This window comes from Pseudorasbora parva, chromosome 9, assembly GCF_024679245.1.
Source record: "Pseudorasbora parva isolate DD20220531a chromosome 9, ASM2467924v1, whole genome shotgun sequence".
Classification (NCBI taxonomy): Eukaryota; Metazoa; Chordata; class Actinopteri; order Cypriniformes; family Gobionidae; genus Pseudorasbora; species Pseudorasbora parva.
The window spans coordinates 18,556,279-18,577,103 of record NC_090180.1 but is presented as its reverse complement, the minus strand read 5'-3'; the positions used below and the strand labels follow the sequence as shown (position 1 = coordinate 18,577,103).

Sequence of the window (20,825 nt, the reverse complement as noted above, 5' to 3'; positions counted from 1 at the left end):
GGCTTCACTGTTGGCACGACACAGGGCTAATGACGAAACAGGACTCATATTTTTACGGTCTTCATCAGACTGTCCACCAGTCTTCTGCTGTCCAATCCTTGTACTTGCTGCAGAATTTCAGTCTGTCCTTGATGTTTTTCTTGGTGACTTTTTTGCTGCCCTTTTTGACACCAAGCCATTGACACCTGCTGACACAATAATAAGCAAACTCTGTACTGGTCACTGGTCGTGACACGATTCCATAGCTGACTCCTCAGCAGGTCATGGTACTTTTGGACAGTCTGGGATGTCTGATCTTGAAGCTTTTGATGATCTGGTAAATTGTTTTTTCAGGTGCAATTTCCTTGCATGTGAGGTAATTTTGATGCAAAGGGATGATGGCTGCAGGTCTTTCTTTGGCGTTAACCATTGCTAACAAAAGATGCAGTCTGCTCTTATAATCCAATCAGAATGATTGTACCTGACAGGTACTTGTTCACTCTTTCCCATGTGCTGATGATATGAAATGATGTTAGCTGGTCATTTTGTGCAAGGGCCAAAATAATATTTCATAATGTGAATTCTCTTATTGGCCTGCCTGGGTATGATTGGTAAACCAATGAGGTGCATGCTGCTGTAGTATTTAATGACCTTTATTTTGACAAGTTTGTACGGTCCTGTTTGATTCTGGGTTTGCTTTCCCCCTGGTACTTCCTTCCACGTCCAGGTATGTTGCTCTTTGACAGTACAGTGTCCCCATCACTATACTGGGGTGTTAGGACCCACACAGATGTGTGGGTGCTGGCCTCACTAACACCTCTACCAGCAGCTACCTGGTTTTCCCAGTTGGTGTCCCATCCAGGTACTGGCCAGGCTCAGCCCTGCTTAGCTTCAGTGAGAAACCAGTCTTGGGCTACAGGGTGATATGGCTGCTGGTAAAGGTATCTTATATATGTTTATGTATGTATAATACATTATATTTTGACATGTCTCCTATATGAAATATCCTAATATGCTCATATAGATATCACTGACAAATGTCGTAGAGTCTTAGTATAGATTTTATGTATAAAACAAATGACATTTAAAATATTTGAAATGTTACTTATTGTAAGGTGAGGCATGACACTTAAGAATGCAGAGGTTAATGTGCTTTTTATTAAACTTCAAAAATAAACAATCAAAACACAAACAGCCCTGTTGTAACAGATCGACTTTTTTATAATAAAACCTCATAAAAATGGAATTCACTTTTGCCAATAGTCTGTATTCAAAATAACTGTAAGAGTCTCAATGACGGAGTGAAAATAAATGGTATCTATTGAATCACTGAATGTAGGGTGACCCTATTTTGAATACCAAAAACCAGGACACTCGGCCCGGCAATGAGATACATGTAGATTGCCCTAGTGCCGGTCAATTTAATGGCCCAATGAAAAATAATGAAAAACAGGACATTTTCATCACTTTATAAAAAAACAGCCAGGACGGCCAGGACAGGACTTGAAAACAGGACATGTCCTGGGAAAACAGGACATTTGTTCACCCTAACTAAATGATAACATAGTAACAATTTTCACATGGATGAAATCCAAGAGAGAATTGTGAATTTCATTTGTGAAATTGTGAATTTGTGAAGCTCAATACTGAAAGTAAACCAATAAACAATAAATTAAACTCTAACCCAAAATATTAAAGTGATACACAAATAAACAAAAAAACAGCAAAAAAAAAAAGTATACATATACTTTGGTGTACCAAACAATTCAAAATGCAGTAGAGGGAAAATGATATACAGTCTGCAATGGAAGACTCTTATCAGTCCCAGTCCCAGCAGGCAATGAAGATATACAATCCTAAATCCCAGATAAGTGAACAAATCATTCTTTTTGAATGAATCTTTTAGGTGAACGAATCGTTCTCGTTCACGTAGTCTATTGACTCATGTTTCTCGTTCACTGAAATTCCTCCCTCCACCGCAGCGTGGTGCTATTAGCAGCGAGCGCATGCGCAGCTCTGTTTGACTGTTTCACATTGTCAAAGATTGACAAAACCTCAAGCCAATAGCGTTCGAGTATGAGATGTGACGGAGCATGTGATTTGTTGAATTCAGTGAACGAATACGCCCTTTACTGACCGAGAGGCTTTGAGTCTGACTCTGACGAGAAATGTCGTTCGTGAACGAATTGGTAGGCTACATGTCGTTTGTTCACGAATGAAATGAACCAGTTGTTGAAGGATACTGATAGAGAACAGCTCGGCTCGTGTAGGTGGCATATTTGCAGCAAAGAAATAAATGTACACTTTACCACTGTAATGAAAACAGTGTAATAATGCAGGTTGATGGTTAAATGATTACTACAGAGTAAAGTAAAGTGTGTTTATATTTTATTTTATGTTTGAACCGTTTTCTTCATTACGTTTGAGTCATGTCATGCACTTCTCTAAAAACTGTAAAACAATTAAAAAATGTGACAATGGCCTATGGTTTAAAAGATCTTGTGTCACGTCAGTAAATAGCGGAAGCTCCTGAACGAACTTCACTGACCAAGTTGCTGTTTTGAGTCTGAACGAGAGAGAGATCTCGTTCGTGGACGAGTACTTCTCATTCGTGAACGAAATGAACCAGCTCTGAATGAGAGAGAGATCTACTTCGTGAACAAACTAGGCTACCTCGGTCATTTAGCATGCGTGTCAGTCTCGTTCAGCAATCAGCAGAAAGCGGATGCAAAGCACAGTTATAGACAAACCTCATGTTTATAACCCCATGTTTACCATAATCCCAGATATATGAATGTCTAAATGTCTGACCAAACAATTAAATGTTAATCATGCAAGAAAACATGCTTTGGTCACCTGAACCACTTATTTAGACTTATTTTATTTAATGAGTAGATTATGCACATTTTAATAAAGCCAAATATTTTTTTTGTAAGTAAATACGTTTGTGATAAAGTTCGTTTGTGTAAGGAAGGAAGAGGACAAGGGGGTCGGTTTGACTGCTGACGCTTCTCTTTATTAGAACAAAAACTCAGTCTCTTCACACGGCTATTGCCCGTGTGTATTTCTCTCAGTCACTTCCGGGTTCCGGTTAAACGTTCCGCTTCCGGGTCAACGTGTCTCACAACTCAATGTCCGTGAGTGTGTGTGTGTGCGCGTCAGCAGTCCCTCTCTCTCTCCTGGATCTCCGGTTCCACCTAGGTTTTATCCCCTCTCCGCGCTCATTACTGGAACGAGAGACAGGTGTTATTAATCTGCTTCCAACCCACTCACTTACCGCTCGTCCCGCGGCTCTCTCTCCCGCTGCAGACCTCGCTGAACCACGCCCCCCTTGCCACATACCCCCACCGCCCGACTCAGGCCGGGGAGCCGTCCGGCCTGCAGCCCCCCCCCCCCCCCCATTTCTGGAGAGGAAATCGGCCACAGCCATCTGAGCACCCGGCCTGTGGACCACCTTGAATTTAAACGGCTGAAGAGCTAGATACCAACGGGTGATCCGCGCGTTGGTATCCTTCATGCGGTGGAGCCATTGGAGAGGAGCGTGGTCCGAACAGAGGGTGAACTCCCGCCCCAGGAGGTAATAGCGGAGAGTGAGAACGGCCCATCTGATGGCCAAACACTCCTTCTCTATGGTGCTGTACTTAGCTTCCCTCTTGGAGAGCTTACGGCTAATGTACAGCACCGGCCGCTCTCCCCCCTCCACCTCCTGGGCCAGGACTGCGCCCAGCCCCCTGTCCGACGCGTCAGTCTGCAACAAGAAAGGGAGAGAAAAGTCAGGGGAGTGTAAAAGCGGCCCGCCACATAGAGCAGCCTTCACTTGGGTAAAAGCCTGTTGACACGGCTCCGTCCACTGGACCGTATCTGGTAGCCCCTTTCTAGTAAGATCAGTCAAAGGGCTGGTGAGGTCCGAATAATTTGGTATAAACCGTCTATAATATCCCGCCAGCCCCAAAAACTGTCTTACCCCCTTTTTGGTCTTGGGCCTCGGACAGGTTGCAATTGCGGCAGTCTTATCAATTTGGGGACGCACCTGACCATGACCCAAGTGGAAGCCCAGATACCTTACTTCCACCCGCCCAATCGCACACTTCTTTGGGTTGGCCGTGAGCCCCGCTCCCCTCAGCGACCTCAGGACCGCCCTTACATGCTGCATATGCCGCTGCCAATCGTGACTATAAATCACTATGTCATCCAGGTACGCAGCAGCATACGCAGCATGGGGGCGCAAAATCCTATCCATGAGTCGCTGGAAGGTTGCGGGCGCTCCGAACAAGCCGAAAGGAAGCGTGACAAATTGGTGTAATCCAAACGGCGTGGTGAAAGCTGTCTTTTCTTTGGACAATGGAGACAAGGGGATCTGCCAATAGCCCTTTGTTAAGTCCAGTGTCGAATAAAATCGAGCCGTGCCTAACCGATCAAGCAACTCGTCAACCCGCGGCATTGGATACGCGTCGAATTTCGACACAGCGTTCACCTTGCGGTAGTCCACACAGAACCTGACCGAGCCGTCTGTTTTGGGGACCAAAACTATCGGGCTCGCCCAGTCACTGTTGGACTCCTCGATTACTCCCATGTCGAGCATTGCGCCTAATTCTTCCTGAACTACTTTTTTCTTATGTTCAGGCAAGCGATACGGCCGGCTGCGAACTACCACGCCCGGCTCGGTCTCGATATGGTGCTGAATCAAGTCGGTACGTCCCGGTAGGGGCGAGAACACGTCAGCGAACTCCGCCTGCAATTTTGATAAATCAGAGAGTTGTAACGGTGAGAGGTGATCTCCCCCAGGGGCCAGCGCGACTGATTGCGCTTTAATGCTCGCCTCTGGCCCGAGATCATCCTCTCCCCCGATCACCGTTGCCAACAACACTGATTCCACCTCATTCCATTTTTTTAGCAGGTTGAGGTGGTATATTTGACGTGCCCCGTTCCTATCGGATCGTATCACTTCATAATCGAGCTCTCCTATCTGTCGTGCGACCTCAAACGGCCCCTGCCACTTTGACATTAATTTTGAGCTCGACGTAGGGAGTAGAACGAGCACTTTCTCTCCCGGTGTGAATTTGCGTAGTTTTGTACCCCTGTTATATGACCGGCTCTGGCGGTCCTGGGCTTGCAACAAATTCTCCCTAGATAGCCGCCCCAAGGTGTGGAGTTTTGTTCGCAAGTCCATGACGTACTGAATTTCGTTTTTGGCCAAAGAAGGTCCCTCCTCCCAAGTTTCTCGTAGGACGTCCAGCACCCCCCGTGGCTGTCGTCCGTAGAGAAGCTTGAAGGGGGAAAACCCCGTGGAGGCTTGTGGAACCTCCCGCACGGCAAATAAGAGGGGTTCTAACCACCGATCCCAATTTTTGGCGTCTTCCTGTACGAACTTACGGATCATGGATTTAAGAGTGCGATTAAATCGTTCGACCAAGCCGTCCGTTTGTGGGTGATAGACGCTTGTTCGAATGGATTTAATGCCCAATAATCCGTAGAGTTCGCTCATCGTGCGTGACATAAACGCCGTGCCTTGATCAGTGAGGATTTCTTTCGGAATCCCCACTCGGGAGATCAGACGAAACAGTGCGTCCGCAACACTCTTCGCGGAGATGTTGCGGAGAGCCACTGCCTCCGGATATCGTGTTGCGTAGTCCACGATGACTAACGCAAAACGATGTCCGCGTGCGGATCGCTCCAATGGCCCGATGAGGTCCATCGCAATTCTCTCGAAGGGGACCTGCATTAATGGAAGGGGGCGCAATGGCGCTTTTGGGGCGGCCAGTGGATTCACCAACTGACATTCAGGGCAAGACGCGCACCACCTGCGCACATTGTCATGAATGCCTGGCCAAAAAAATCGGGTCATTAAGCGATTCAGTGTGGCCGCCTGCCCCAGGTGGCCCGCCATCGGGTTCGAGTGAGCCGCCTGGAAAAGCATTTCCCGGCGGCTCTTTGGTACTAATAACTGGGTTGTATCCACTTTTGTCTGAGTGTCTTGGGTCACTCGATACAACCGATCCTTAATTATGGCAAAATAAGGATACGTGACGGGCAACGCGGGTTGGAGAGACTGACCGTCGATAGAGCGGACCTGCTGAAATGCATGTTTTAGGGTCTCATCTTGAGACTGCTCCAGAGGGAAGTCATCGCGGTCCGAGAGAATCAGTCTCTCGACCCCGCTCGGTTCCTCTGAAGCTGTTCCCAAGGGTCCCGTATCAGTCTCGCCAACCTGCACTCGCACCGCCCCGTTCCTAGCCTTGTTTTCCCAAGCGGCATCCGCGCATAACGACCCCAATAATGCCGAAAAGGCGGGCCAATTCGTCCCCAGAATTAGCGGATGCCGGAGGTGGGGACTAACCGCCACCTCAACACTATGCTTTTTCCCCCTAAACTGTATCGTGACTGGGACAACCGGATATTCCACCACATCCCCGTGCACACACCGCACCTTAACCATGCGGCTTGTATCCAATGCCCCAGGCTGCATCAGGCTTTGATGGATCGAGGTTTGGTTACATCCTGAATCCACCAAGGCCTGATATGTACCCCCCTTGATACTTACAGGAATTTGGTACTCTCCTGCTTGATCGGGGGTGGTCCGCTGGACGTCTGGGATCCGGATCATTGTCCCGATGTCCATCCTCGGACATCGGTCCACAAAATGATCCGGATCACCGCACCGCCAGCAGGCCAGCCCAGGCTTACCCGCCACCCCTGCGGCGGGGAGTGGGTTGGAAAATGAGCGCGGGGAGGGTGTGCAACCGGAGCCATTATCACCACCCGCCCCCAGCGGCCCCGCCCCCCTGGGCGGAGCCCGCGAACTCCCGGACGGTCCTGGGCCCATCCCACCCCGACCTCTGGGGGGAACGCAAGGAGGGCCTGGAGGACGGGACCTGGGGAGAGGGACAGGGCGAGAGGGAGAGACAGAGGGGGGAGAGAGAGAGTGAGAAGTTAGTGAGGGCTCGCCGACCCCCGGGCACGCCACCAGGTGGTCCTCCGCCAGCTGGATGGCCGTCTCCAGCGACGTGGGCCGGTGGCACTGGACCCACTCGGCGGTCTTTCTTGGGAGCCGAGTGATGAATTGCTCCAGCACCACCAGATCGATGGTATGGTCCACGTCGCTTCCGCCGGCCAAGAGCCATCTGCGGCACGAGTCCCGGAGCTGTTGGGCCATAGCGAAGGGTCGGCCGGCCTCGCCCCATTCCAGGGAGCGGAACCTCTGGCGGTGTTGCTCCGGGGTCCGACCGACCCTCTGTAGGATGGCCCTTTTTAGATCCTCGTACTTCAGGAGGTTCGCTACCGGCAGATGTTGGGCGGCCGCCTGGGCTTCTCCTGTTAGTAATGGAATGAGGCGCACCGGCCACTGTGCCCGGGGCCAGCCGGAGGCCTCCGCGGTCTTCTGGAAGAGGTCTATGAAGGCCTCCGGATCGTCCTCTGGCCCCATCTTGTGGAGGGGCATGTGGACCGATGCGCTAGCCCGCCCGGCGGCTTCGGCGCGAACCTCCCGATCCATCCAGCTCCGGAACCGCTCGCGGTCCTCTTGCTGGCCGCGGACAATCGCCTCGAAGCGGCGCTCCTGGTCCGCCCGCAGGTCCAGCATTGCCTGATGTTGGTCTTGGTGGAGGACCGCGAGGGAGGTGATGATGTCCGCAAATGGCGAGGCGGAGGGCGTTGTCATGGCGGCGGCGCTGTCCTACTTCCTTCCCGGGTTTCGGCACCAGTGTGATAAAGTTCGTTTGTGTAAGGAAGGAAGAGGACAAGGGGGTCGGTTTGACTGCTGACGCTTCTCTTTATTAGAACAAAAACTCAGTCTCTTCACACGGCTATTGCCCGTGTGTATTTCTCTCAGTCACTTCCGGGTTCCGGTTAAACGTTCCGCTTCCGGGTCAACGTGTCTCACAACTCAATGTCCGTGAGTGTGTGTGTGTGCGCGTCAGCAGTCCCTCTCTCTCTCCTGGATCTCCGGTTCCACCTAGGTTTTATCCCCTCTCCGCGCTCATTACTGGAACGAGAGACAGGTGTTATTAATCTGCTTCCAACCCACTCACTTACCGCTCGTCCCGCGGCTCTCTCTCCCGCTGCAGACCTCGCTGAACCACGCCCCCCTTGCCACAACGTTTGTTGACTTAAAACATTACACATAAAACACTCTTTTTCATCATCTGCAGTCATATTTATGTAATATTTTTTTTTAAAAGTTACTGTACGAATCAATGAACGAATCTGAACAAATCATTTTGGTGAACGAACTGAAAATGAACGACTCTCTTAAAAGAATCAAAATTTCCACCGCTAACGATGAGCATGATTAGCACAAGCTGTGTGTTAAACAAACACACAACACATGGACAAAAGAGTGTATACTGCCCAAGCAAAACTACTTGCTCACACGACACAAGACCAAGTGAATGCTCATACTGTACACTCACAACGGGGAGAATAAAACACACAGAGCACTGATGTACGAAGCCTGAACTACCAAACCTGAAAACTAAACTAGAATGAAATGCCAGGATTCAAAAACCACTATATAATCCATATAAAATCCTAAACAAGCATACTGAATGTGTGCATATATGTTGTTTAAAAAAAAACTTGCATGTATAAATTAGACATGTATTGATTACGTACAGTATATGGCATTAACATAAAGTACCATTTAAAAATTCATCATATAAATCATTTTAATATGAATATTTAATAATTATTATGGGCATTTCATACATGGGATAAACCTATCTATCGTAAGAATGTATATGTGCGAATAATGTATTGCCTTATATAAAACATACATGAAATCACTACTCGGATATAGGGACATTTCTGTACATATATTAGGTGTGTGGTTTTTCTTAATTCACCCATCGTCCTGTCCTTCTGGTGCTGTTTAGGCGCTATCCTGCTGCTTTCACTGTATGTGTCGCCAGGGAGCCGGCGCACAGTGTCTGTAAACCTCCTTTTGGCTTTCTTTTATTATTTAGTGTAATTTGTGTATCTTTTTTAGTTGTGACTTTGTTAATGTGTGTTTTCTGCCAGGAGCCAGTGTGGAACAGGGGAGGCTAGCTGTGTAATTCTGTGGTGTTTTTCACAGTGTGCTGTGTGCTGACACAACTGCCTTATGGTGTGTGTGCGTGGTGTCTGATTTGAGGTGGGTTTGAACGACCTCCTGAGTTGCAGCCGGCCTGCCTTGTTCCCATGAAACCTGGCTCTGGAGAATAATGATGTTGAGCATGTCTCATGAGAGAGGAATTGAATGCCTTTTATAATCAAATTAATTTTTGTAACGATATAACCGTCTCACTACCCATTTCTTTTGCCTTCATTTGAAAAAAATGTACCTGTGTCCTTTTATTTGGAGTATTTCCCTGGTTATCCACCAGGGTGGTGTAATCAGATTAACTTCACCGATTCACCACATGATGACGTCAAGGTGTGGCATATTCTGAGATCCATTATTTGCTGGGCTTGGTGTCAATAAAACCTTTTCTTTGACAAACAAGGATTTTTTTTTAGCTCTGACAGGATTTACTTATTAACTTACAGGATATTCTTATTAGCAGGACCTTTTATATATCAAAAGCTCAAGGGAAAGTCAATTTCTCAATTTATCACCCCTTTTACAGCTACAATAAAATTAAAGAAACACTCCACTTTTTTGGAAAATAGGCTTATTTTCCAAGTCCCTTAGAGTTAAATAGTTGAGTTTTACAGTTTTTGACTCCATTCAGACGATCTCTGTATCTGGCGGTTGCACTTTTAGCATAGCTTAGCATACATTATTGAATCAGATTAGACCATTAGCATCATGCTCAAAAATGCTTTCCCTATTCTTCCTATTCCTATTTCCTAAAACTTGACTCTTCTTTAGTTAGATCGTGTACTAAGACCAATTGAAAATGAAAAGTTGCTCATCGTCAGTATAAATGTTATTCTGGTTCAAATAGATAGTAAATATATTCTGAATCGTCACTCAATACAAACGTCATCATGGTTACAAGGCACACTCTCTATGCAAGCAGGTTGTCACCTTGGTTATGTTGACGGAAGTTTGCCTATTTTCAGGCGCTGCGTAATAGCATTGCACCACTGTACCCATATCAATCTAAAAAAAATAAAAAATCGCAACTTTTAATTTTCCGTTGGTCTTAGTACACAATGTAACTATAGAAGAGTCTTAAATTGGAAAAATATTGAAAGTCATTTTTTGAGCGTGATGCTAATGGTCTAATCTGATTCAATAATGTATGCTAAGCTATGCTAAAAGTGCTACCGCCTGAAACATAGATCAGCTGAATGGATTCAAAAACGGTAAAACTCAACTGTTTACCTCTTAGGGACTTGGAATATAAGCCTATTTTCACACAAAAAAGTGGAGTGTTCCTTTAATTATACTGTTTTTTGTCTATAATGTGATTTAGTGATCGGATCGCAGAACATTTACACTTGTATTCACTGATCAGATCACTGACAGGTGTGAAGGGGTCTTTGTGTTAGCAATCCAGATGCCTAAACCATTAAGCTACCACATGCCATTTGTATTTCAATGGGTTCTGAGCAAACCCCCTCTAGCAAAGTGACATGTGCAGCTTTGATTTCCCTCCATTTGTTAGAGGCGTTGTTATAAATGAGAGCTGTTTATCTGTGCTTTCATTTATTTATCATGGGTGGGATGGTTTGAAACACATGGCAGAGGATCCATTGAGTCCCATTTGATAATGGACTAAGTAGGATTTTTTCACTGCTAATGCATTTTTAATGGAAGCAAATTTAAGAATGGGTGGAGAGGTTAGCCTGAACCTTTTAAAACTACAGCACAAACATAGTAATAGAGAATCAGCTGTGCTAAATGACAGTAGAGAGTTTGCATAAATGTATGCAAATCATTTTCCTGTTGTTAAGGCACTTTAGGTTCCACTTCCAGTAGAATAATCGTTGTTTGTGAAATAAAGCATTCCCAGAATTAGTTATTTTTTATCACATTATTTTAGGGCAAAATTTTGTCTAAATTTGGTTGTGAATTCAGTCCTTTTTCCACCTTTATCCTGTAATTGCTGCAAGAATTCTGGAAATGCACCACATTCCAGTTCTGTTTTAAAGTCAGTATTCATTTAATTTCTTAAAGAATGTTACTGGTCCTGCTGTGAATTATTAATCAGTGCATTTGTAAATGAAAAGTTCGGAGCATCAAAACATCATAACTTGTTCTTTCGTGCAATATAAATCACTTATCTCTGCTGACATGTGCAAAGCCATGCGATAGTTAAGCTAATCACATTCAGATCTCCATTCTGGTGTGCAATGCTCTATTCACAAACCAATCAACATCTGATGCATAAAGTCCTGTCCTAAAAAAAATGTTCTTGTTCGACAGGAGTTTTAGTCTGAAATACTTTTTATGATTTGTTAAAGTTAATCATATTTTTTGTTTCATGCAGATTTTAATGACAATGAATGGTGCATTTCTACCACCCACCCTTAAAAAAAGTACCCCAAAAAAGTGAGCTTAAAATTTTAATTGATTTTAAACTAAAAATGAAAAAGTATACTTTCAATCTTCTTTTATTGTACTTCTAAGAAATTTACTGAAGCTACTTGATTGCACTAAAGTATACCTGACTTATACTTTAAAAAAAAGAATAGTATATTTGGACATGTATAACTAAAGCTGCGTTTCCACTGCAGGAACTTTCCCCAGGAACTAGGGACTTTAGTGTGGTACTCTGTGTGTTTTGACCGGAACCAGGGTCTAAATGATGTTCTGGGTTAATATTTTCCCCTCAGAATGGCCCTGCTCGTGAAGTAGTACTTTTTCAAAGTTCAGGGCCCTCATTTATCAATGGTGCGTACGGACAGATTTGAGCGTAGTGAGTGCATAAGAACAGTTTCACGCAAAGTGTGGGATTCACCAAGTTGTACTTATACGTAGAAATGTGTGTAAATATAAGCACACCTCTGAGCATGCTTACACAGATAATCTGGTAGAATAGTGGTAGAATAGCGACACTACACATAAAAAGCATTTAAGAGTGTAAAAGTAAGCATTAAGCAATCCACATATATCCTGTGTTTCCTTTAAAACACTCAATTTATAATATGTCTAGTTTTAAACACGATGCTTAAATGGTGTCAAACCCTATAAAAGACAGATGTGAAATATATTTGGCTTATCTTGCGTTATTGGAAGACTTGGCAAACAATGCGTTTTCCAAGATCGCGCTGATCTGCTTGGCGAGAGCACAGAGTGGCTTCTAAGTAGGTATCGCTTTCCCAAAAATGTACTGCTGGATTTGTGTCGTGATTTAGGACCAGTGTTGGAGACAGAAACAAATCGCACGAAAGCCATTCCCGTGCACATCCAACTCCTGTCCACCCTTGGATTTTTAGCTACTGGCACATTTTAGTGTGAGGTTGGAGACATGTGGTATATCCCAGCCATCAGTGAGTAGGATCATGCCGGCAGTGTTGGATGCAATTATTTCCTTGGCCCCAACCTACATCCAGTTCCCTTATCGAAATCCTCAACAAGACGTAATAAAACGGGACTTTCATGCCATTGCTAGATTCCCAAACATAATTGGAGCTATAGACTGCACCCACATTGCCATTAAAGCACCATCAACCAACGAATTTAATTATGTAAATAGAAAAGGGTTTCATTCTGTTAACGTGCAAATAATATTTGATGCAAATTTGTTGTTATTAAACGTTGTTCCGCGGTGGCCTGGAGGAACACACGACTCGTTCGTTCTGCAGAATAGCTCTGTGGGTGTGCGTCTCCAAGAAGGCGCTGTTGAGGATGGCTGGCTCATTGGTGAATTTAAGGCTACAACATGTTTAAAATGCTATTGTAGGGCTATGTACAATTACTTAAAACTATTTCATCATTAGGTGATCAAGGTTACTCGCTAAAGTCATGGCTAATGACCCCCCTAACCAACCCGAGGACTGAGCGGGAACAGGCGTACAACCGTGCCCATGAACGCTCAAGGAGTACAGTTGAGCGCGCAATAGGCCTGCTGAAAGGACGATGGCTGTGTCTGTCAAGCACGGGAGGGACACTGCAGTATCAAACAGAAAAAGCATGCAAAATCATCATGGCTTGCAGTGTGCTACACAACTTGGCCATCAGACAGGGCATCCCTCTGCAGGAACCCCCAAGACCAGACGGCCCTATGCCCGATGCAGTGCCCCTGCCACCTCCTAATGCCGCTGGCATTCAGACAAGACAGAGAATCATACAGACATTTTAGGTAGGGATGTCCCGATCCAATCACATGAACGGAAATCGGGCCCGATCACGTGATTTCAGACTCGATCGGAATCGGACGTTACATCCCGATCAGGACTCGGATATATATGTATATTCTGGGGTGAGAGACAAAGTGAGCACTTGCACCGCGGTTCATCTCACATCTGATGACGCATCAATAATATGGGTTGTAACTTGAAAATAATGCTTTATTTATGTTTCTGTAGATGGATACACGTGCTGGCTCCTCAGTGATACAATACAACAGCGTTAATAAATGAAAAACGTGGGCAAAACGGTCTATCTGTGAAAACTTTGTTCAATTCATGCGAGTGCGGCCGTATTGTCGGATATGACCAGTCATCCCCCGGGTATATTCGCCAGAAGACGCGAATGAGAACGCGCACGCTGATCTGTCTCTGTGCATCATCCGAAAGCGCACACTCGTCTCACATGCGAAAATGTTGAGTTCTCTTTCAAGTCTTGCGCTTAAACGGACCAACTCACACAAGGAGTATGTCAACATGTCCATCTTGATGAGTATCCAAGCAGACATAGCCTGAATATGCCTTAAGAGGACTTTATACATTCGAGAAAGACGACGCAGAGCCTTCCATTAGGTCTTAAAGGGGCAGTAGCCTTTACTGCTGTCTGTTTAATCTCAAACAAAAGATAAGGAATCACTCAATGCTCTTGATTGAATAGCTTTTGTAAGGATTAGTCTTTAATTTTTAACAGTTAAATACGCAGCTATTTTACATTTGATTAGCCTACTTTATTCAATTTCTCTACCTAAAAACTAATGTTAGACCTATAAAAACCTGAAAAGCATTGTTAATTACACTTCAATCAAATTACACTTCAAATATTTTTTCCCCAAAAGTTAGTTTATGTCATTGTAGGCAGTTATTGTCACGATGATTTCATTTCAAGTGTTTGTTTTTAAAATAAGTTTAGTTTTAGTTAGTTATTTGATGCTATAAAAACGGCTGTGTGATGTCATTGACAGCTGAGATCGACGTCTTCTCTGCGTGAAGTTGTCACTGAGGCACTTACAGACTTTTTTCTGGATTTTTGGGAGCAGATTATTTAATTTAATTTAATTTCCATAACTGTTTATTTCACACCAACATAAGAGTGCGGGCGGGCTTTTGATATCGCCATTGTACTTCCTGCTCTGCGCAACTCTGGTCCCGGACTTTTTTATATTAACTGTTGCACTAAAATCCAAAAGTGAAGAATTTGTTATTTATTACTTGATTGTTCAAGCTACCTCACAGAAGTGCTCTGTTTGCTAGAGTTGTTGAGTGTTAAAATAAGGTGAATACAATAAAAAATAAGGAACATCCTGGTTTGTTTTTTCGCTCTTCTTATATTCTTTTTTTATGTATTGTAGAAGCATCGGATCGGGACTCGGTATCGGCAGATACTCAAAATCAAATGACTCGGACTCTGGGGCAAAAAAACCTCATCGGGACATCCCTAATATTAGGTAAGTTCGGCCATTGGTCGAGTGCAGAAACATTACAGCGATTTCATTTTGTAGCTTCGTGGAAACAAATAACTGAAATCACATTAGTCAGCGGTTTATGGTTTATTAGCAATTGTATCTGCGCAAGAGGCAATCTGTTTCAGAGACTCGTTGATTTGAATCAATACCTTCGTTATGTTGCTCAGTTGATCCTTTAGGTCATTAATGGTTTTTGTTGTTTCCTCTTGATTTTGTAGCACCGCCTCACTCAGCACTCTTGGCGCACAGCGCATGGAAGGGGCAATGGATGGGCCCTGCTCCTCAAGCTCCCCAGGCACAACGGGTGTCGCTATTAAGGAAACACATGTTCACATTAATTTAAATGAGTTTATCCTATGAATGATTTCATTAAAAGTTTTCAAAGTGAAATAAAATGTATGCAAACACAATCTCCTATTCCAGTTGGTTTATTTTACCTTCACTTTGGGTGTTAGATGGCCCGGTTTGTTCTGTTGCAAGAGCATCAGTGTCACTGTCCTTAGTAATCCCGGACAGAGCAGTGTCTCCGATGATGCAGGCTATGCGGTTGTCCAATGGGGAAAGTTCCGTTGTTGTCTGTCCTCCTCCAATTGCAGACATTTCTCGTCTGTGTGCTGTGACATGTTTTTTAACCAATACTTTAATATCAAACCATTTTTTTTTTCTGGGACAGTTCTCTCCTCAGACCCAACGGAATTAACTGCATTGATGACATTCTCCCATGCAGCATTTTTTCTTTTATTTGTAATTCCTCCTGGAGTCCTCCTAAACAATATCTGTTGGTTGGATTCAACTTCATTTACAAGTATCTCTAATTCTGTGTTTGTGAAGTTCCTCTTCTTTGCTCTCTTTGCCACTATTGCAGTGAGGAAAAAACACAATCACGTCACCATATATGGTTAATTGGAGGCGTTTCCGAATGCTAATGACCATGAATGTGAACGAGCATGGTACTTAAGCACATGTGGTATTTATCAACAATGATTGCTTACTCATGTGCGTAAGAACTGTGTGCGCGTGTTTGATAAATGCAGATTTTCTTGTACTTAGGCACATTCTAAATTTCATTCGTTGGACAATATAGAACCTTTTCTACGCACTGTTGATAAATGAGGGCCCAGGGCCCTTTATCATCAGTGCGTAGAAAAGGTTCTATATTTTGTCCTACGAATGAAATTTAGAATGTGTCTGAGTAAAAGAAAATCTGTATTTATTAAATGTGCACGCACAGTTCTTACACACACGAGTAAGCAGTCATTGTTGATAAATCCCACATGTGTGTAAATACCATGCTCGTTTATGTGTGCCCTAACCCTAAACCATTAGCATTCAGAAACGCCTCCAGTGAACCATATATGGTGACAACACTTCCCTTTAAAAATCACGTAATTGTATTTTTTCCTCAATACAATAATGGAAAAAAATTATGGCTCTAATTATGTCTGGGAATCTGGCGATAGCAAAGCCCTATTCTATTTGGGCTTGTTGAGGATTTCGGGAACTGGATGTAGGTTAGGGCCAATGAAATAATTGCATCAACATTTGTCACAGCTGTCTTTTATAGGGTTCGACACCAATACGCATTGTGTTTAAAACTACAACAAGGATAAATTCCGTGTTTTATAATTAAAGGAAACAAAAGACATGTTCTTAATGCATACTGTGAGACTCTTAAATGCTTCTTATGTGTAATGTTGCTGTTCTACCACTAGACTCTGCATGTTCAGAGGTGTGCTTACATTTAAACACATTTCTACATATAAGTACAAGTTGGTAGATCCAACACTTTGTGTGAAACTGTTCTTACGCACTCATTACGCACAAATCTGTGCATATGCACTGTTGATAAGGGCCCAGGGACTTTCAGGGGTGGGACTCGGGCACTGAACATGCTGATTGGTTGAGTTCATGCAGCATTTTGATTGGCCGACTTGACGCAGCATTTTATTTTAAACACTATTTTTAGTCTATTGCGGTGTACATATTATGGTGCATGCAGTAAGAGTTGTTGGCTATTCAAATCAACAATGGAATTACAATACAGCCAATGGTTCTACGACAAGGTTCAGGCTTTATCAAATTTATTTGCAAAGGACAAAATCCAGTGGGAACTGTAAAATCAACGCACGCAGTCCTGCGTCACTGGAATAATCTTCACAGTACTTTGGACCATGATGGAAACACAGACAGTTGCAGGTCTGGGGGAAAAACAAAGTTCCTGGAGCAAATTGTTCTGGGTAATTTCGGTGGAAACAGGGTTTATTATTATTCTAAGTATACTTAACTTATAGTCATGTTTAATCTTTTGATTGAGTAGCTTATTAGATAATTTTTCACATTTCACATCACGCTATTACACATCTTTCAGTACAGAATCTCCAGATCAAAACACAGCAGAAGAAGAAGCTTAAACAAGTGATAGAAGATGTAAATGTAAAACAACTTGTTCATCAAACATTAAAACACTATAAATAAAAATTGTCTAACGTTAATAACTGAAATATTGAATCCATGAAGAGGAAACGACTGAATCTTTGGGGGTGTTGATGGACTCTAGCTACTCCATCTGTGTTTTGATCATCGTTCTGAACTCGATCCGGACATAGTCTTTGACAAAAATGCAAAAAGAAATTTTTACAATTTTGCTTTTTAAATTAAACTTGCATATATATTTGCAGTAAAATTAAAATTAAATAAGTATACTGACTACATAACGTATACTTAAAAAATATTGAACTTTACTGAAGTATACTTTATAAAATTAGCTTGAAGTGTACTTCTTTAGGGTAGGCTGGAGTATGAAGTGCTAGATGGCACACAGGAGAACAATGGCATGCTTTTAAAGTGCAATTGCGTAAATGTTAGGTTGCTTTTCACCAAAAACAAGAACACTTGGAAAATGTTTAGTGAGCCACATGGACTTCTTTGCTGACACTCTTGAGGGTTTTTGAACCGTTAAAGTAAAACACCATGTCCTCCCAAAGTACTGAATTCAACAAACCATATAGGAAATTTGAAACTATTTTAACTTCTAACATTTCTCACGGCTTTTGGCCATGTAAGTCAAGAGTATCAAGGTTTTCATGGCCACTTTTCTATGAAACCTCTTCAGGTCCTTTATTTAGGCACTCTCCAAATCAATTAATGCACTTTCACCGAATGACTGGGACACCAACAGAGCTGGAAGAAAGAACATACAAAGACTTGAAAAACAGCCCGGCGTCACTGAAAATCCTGCTAGGCTTATTCAGAAACTCATGGATCTTTTCTCAGCAGGTGGGTTTCTCTGAGTAGTAGATACAAGGGGACTGGCCCTAATACCACGCTGTGCTGGGAACAGTTTAGTCTCTGCTGGATTTAGATTACAGAATGTTTGACTATAGTCTTTGCCAGCAAGACCGCAGCAGAGTTGAGAAAATACACCTAATAATAAAATGAGGATTACAGAGCTTTAGAACAAGTACAGTCTTATAATTATTGCCAAGGTAAAAGTTTCTTATCACATCCTCCATGATGTCAAATGAGCTGTCAGTTCATTCACTTGCAGGCATGTTCTCACTTGACAGAGCTGAAGGACATGGTAAAGCAGTCATATTAATGAGTGATTTGTTCCCCAAGGCATTTTCTTTATTAAAGAGATCAGGAAACACTACACAACTTTAAGTGTTATCAGCAAATTAGTATGTTTATTATAGTGCTCACATTATCATATAAGCATAAAGGATTTGTTCACTCCTAAGTGCTATTCCAAAATCACATGACTATCTTCTAAAACAGAAACACTTTGAAGAATGTACTCTTGCTATTTCCATGCATATATAATGAATAGGGACTGTCGATGAGGCTGTCAATGTTCAAGCAGAAAGCATTATGAAAGTATCATACAAGTACAGTGTGATAAAAGTAGTTCACATGACTTGCGATCTAGTCTTTTGAAGCCATATGATAGATATGTGAAGCAAGGACAGAAATTTAAGTTGTTAAGCCCCTGAATCTGGTGATGAAAGCCGACTATGGCGTCGCCTCAAGTCGCCTTGATCTCTGGCAAAAAGTTGAACACGAACACACTGCAAAGACAACGAACAACTAGCTCGTCATTCAAAAGAAGAAGAAGAAGAAAGAAACCAAAAGGGCAAGGACTAAAAAATTAAAAAATGTGGCATTCAAAATAAAGAAGTTCTAATAAAAAATAAAATAAAAAAAACATAGGCATTTCTCAATACCAAGTATGCAAAGTTTGGACTCCAAAATGGAGGACACAAGTCCAGAAAATTCTGCAAATAGAACCACAGCATTCTTGATAGCGTCCCTCAGCTTGCTCTTGTTCATTATTTCGCTGTATAATTTATATTTTAGGGTTAAATAAAACAAATATAGCATATTTAAATTTAATTATAAAGCACCACTCTTCCTCTTTTTATCTTCATATATATTTATTTTTTATATATTAATAGCCACTAAAATGTGGTTCATGCAACATGTAGGCCAACATTCTTCAATGCATGTATATTTATAACAAAACTAAATATAAAACACAACCTGCCTCTTTTTTGTTTCCATTTTAAACATATTAATATGTTGCTCAGGCAATATGTGCATATACGTTTTATAGATTATCTTCATTGTAGTAAAATGAAACATGACATAAAACACAACCCTCTCCTTTTGTCAGTTTAAATGATCTATAATAGATATGACAAAAGTATAAGTAAAATGTTTAAGAAGCTATACAATCATAAATAAAGTCAGCAATTCAGTCAAATTGTACAGTCATTGCTCTAGGATACATTTGTGAAGTAAAATAGCCTAAATATATAAAGTTATGAAACTTCACTTTGCCCTAAGCCAAATCGATTTGCCAGGGAACAAAGTATAGATTAATTAGACCAAAGATCATCAGTTAGATATACACAAGACAAATTATATCTCATGTTTAACCACTATAGAGACATCAGAGCCAACGGGCAAACATCAGAAGGACTAGCCGAGGAAAGGCGGTTCCAGTCAGTTGGTTAATGAGCGCTGAGCGCTTGGATCTCACAATGCACTCTCTTTATAAATAAACCACGGGATTGAGCTTTAAACTACTACTTGCTTGTCTGAAAAACTCTTAAAACTATATTTTGTGACACAATAACATTTCTTAAAATATGCAGGTTTCGCTGGTTGGTGCGAGATGCAATCGGAGATACCTGGCTGACTCAAGCCCAACACAAGTCACCTCTCGATGAATCCTCAATAAAAGGGGCAGAACAAGCACACTTTTTTTTTGCCTCACTGACCTCCATCTCACATTCTTAACCCCTAAAAACCCGTTCTGTGTAAATGGACCCTAAGGGCGCTTTCACACTTGGCTCATTTGGAGCATTTGTTTCAGAACCTGGCAAGTTTTCTCCTTTAGTCTGGTTAGTTTAGGCGGCAATTGTGCTCAGATCTGCAACAAATGATGTAGCCTAAATGAGTTGGTCTCAGCCTAAACTCTGGAGCTGTTTGGTTGTGGCGAGAAAGCAATCTGACCCAAGCGGAATCGTAATTCATAATGGGAAAAAAGCAGTGTCTTATTCTGTGGGTGAGCACATTAGTTATCGCAGTTGAAAACCAAAGAATGCCTCTTCATCTTAAAAAGTTGTATAATTGCTTGTCTTCAAAAACAGATGCATTGCAGCAATGCTGTCCAGACGAAGCCTTAATTCCTGCTCATACTGATCAATTATATATAAAAATAATGGCTACATTCGTATGTGTGTGTGCGTGTGCGTGTGTGTGTGTGTGACGACAGCTACATGTAAAGCCGCAATAAGCCTACTGAGCTAACTTCTTAATCCATCTTGATGGATGATGCTATGAGGAAAATACACAGGAGCACTCTGACCAATTAGAGGACAGTTTTACTCACATGTGGCCCAAATAAAAAAATGTTTTTTGGTATGCTTTGAAATGCTGCCTACCAAACAAACCAAATGAAGAAGAAATTGCAACACTGTAACATTTAAAGTATGGTATGATGGATGAAAAGCTATGAAAACACCTTAATGATGACAGTTCCTTAAGTCTCTTTTTTATTCCTTGGAATTCTGACATGAAACACGATTGTTTTTAAGTATTTCA

General features: G+C 42.6%; 1 long non-coding RNA gene and 1 pseudogene across 1 annotated transcript in view; one reads left to right on the top strand and one right to left on the bottom strand.

Moving 5' to 3' along the window:
• LOC137090319 (uncharacterized) overlaps positions 1-15,040 on the top strand; it is a 46,521-nt gene extending 31,481 nt beyond the window's left edge. Inside the window, exons 2-3 of the long non-coding RNA XR_010907838.1 lie at positions 14,604-14,699; positions 14,936-15,040. This is a non-coding gene — a long non-coding RNA (uncharacterized lncRNA). The remainder of the gene's footprint in view (positions 1-14,603; positions 14,700-14,935) is intronic.
• Positions 800-916, bottom strand: LOC137090408 (5S ribosomal RNA; annotated as a pseudogene).
• Positions 15,041-20,825: the final 5,785 nt, after the last annotated feature.